General features: G+C 40.4%; 1 non-coding gene across 1 annotated transcript; it reads right to left on the bottom strand.

Annotated features, from left to right (window-relative positions):
* Positions 1-522: 522 nt before the first annotated feature.
* On the bottom strand, positions 523-630 carry LOC136519193 (small nucleolar RNA R71). The gene has a single exon (XR_010774754.1). It is a non-coding gene; the product is annotated as a small nucleolar RNA R71 (small nucleolar RNA).
* Between the last annotated feature and the right edge of the window lie 1,342 nt (positions 631-1,972).

Genomic DNA, 1,972 nt, shown 5'->3' on the forward strand with positions numbered 1-1,972 from the left:
TATGGAGGGTAATGTATGACCGGTTTTGACCTTTCGACAAACTACATTGAAGATCCAGAAGCATTAATCAGGAGAACTAGAGCTAAACTCAAGAAAGTTCTAGCTTTAGAATCGGAAGACAACCAGACAAGGCAAAGTTTAACACCAAATTTTCAAGCCATGGCTGATAAGACTCTCCATGAATTCTCTACTCTAATTATGGCCAGCATCCATATTGGACCGGCAATCAATGTCGGAGACAATGGATTTGAGCTCAAGCCAGATCTCATTAACATGGTGCAAGCCAGCCAATTTTGTGGAAAGGCACATGAAGATGCGAGTGCTTATCTCCAACACTTCCTGGAGATCTACAACACTTTCACCATCAAAGGAGTATCCAAAGATGCCATATTACTTCGCCTCTTCCCATTCTCACTCTTGGGGAAGGTGAAGCAATGGTTCTATGCTAGCAAAGATAGAAATACTACATGAAAAATTGCTCCATTGCCTTCCTAGCAAATTCTTTCCCATGGGCAAAACCAACGCCTTGCATGGGAGAATCTCAAGCTTCCAACAACAACATGATGAGTTTGTCCTTGAGGGATGGGAACACTTTCAAGATTACATATCAGAATGTCCTCATCATGGGATAGAGAATTGGCTACTCATGTAGACTTTCTACCATGGGTTGACTAACAGCACCCGTGAGAACATGGATGCTGCTACTGGAGGTGCTTTCCTTTCACTTACAATCCCAGGTGCAATAGCTCTCATGGAGAAGATGGCCTCCAACCAAGGTTGGAATGAAGAACGTCTTCAGACCCGCAAGAGAGGTGGAGATATGCATTAACTCAAGGAGGTAGACATGTTGTCTCCCAAGATGGACCTGCTCATGAAGAAACTTGAGGACCAAGCCAATGAGAAGCAAGAAGCCATGCACATTCACAATTCTAGCATGATGTGCAAAGAATGTGGCAACACTAGGCATTCAGGGAACAATTATCCTAAAACCTATGAGGATGTGAACTTCATTAATAACAACAACTATCGTCCTCAACAAAATCAAGTATGGAATCAGCAATAGAGGCTGAATTACCAAGGTAATTACCAAGGTACTATCAAGGTAATAATTTCAATAATCAACCACCATTGAGAGAGTTAATTTCTAGCCAAGCTAAAATTATGGAGGGCTTATCTAGAAAATTAGCTTCCAATGATAAAATTTTAGAAAACATAAACAATAGAATGGATAGCTTCTCCTCTGCCATTAAGAACCAACATAGTTTTAATAAAATAATAGAATCACAAATAGCTCAGCTGGCGGCTGCTGTTCCTCCAACCAACAAAGGTAAGTTTTCGGGACAACTGGAAGATCTAGAAACTGCAAATCTTGTCAATATTCATAATACATCATACTACTGAATACAACCATTAGCTGGAGGATGGATAGATTAGTCCTTGCCTGAAAAGAAAGGTGATCTAGGAAGACCTATCATCCCCATAGCCATTGGACCTCACATTTTTCAAGAAGCTATCTGTGACTTCGGAGCAAGTGTCAACATCATGCCAAAGGTAATTTATGATAAAATTAATTGAGATTCTTTGTTGTACATAAATATGCGTTTGTAGCTTACAAATCAGTCACTTTGCTACCCCAAGGGAATTCTTGAAGACATCTATATTCGAGTGGGACAATCATATGTACCCGTAGATTTTATGGTTTTGGAAATATGTGGAGATGTAAGGGCACCCATTATCTTGGGCTAACCTTTCCTAAGCACCGCGAAAGCCATCATCTATGCGGACAGTGCAAAGATCTGTTTCAAATCAAGGATAGGAAGGAGAAGTTTACTTTCAAGAATCATATACACCATTCTCCTAGTCATCTATAGATGGTGTAGTTTCCCAAAGAGACAACAGTGACCAAGAAGAAGAACAATAGAGGAAGAAGGAAGGACAAGGCTAGGCAGCCACAAGAAGAATCAGTTAACAT

The sequence above is a fragment of the Miscanthus floridulus genome, chromosome 17, assembly GCF_019320115.1.
Source record: "Miscanthus floridulus cultivar M001 chromosome 17, ASM1932011v1, whole genome shotgun sequence".
NCBI classification, from domain to species: domain Eukaryota; kingdom Viridiplantae; phylum Streptophyta; class Magnoliopsida; order Poales; family Poaceae; genus Miscanthus; species Miscanthus floridulus.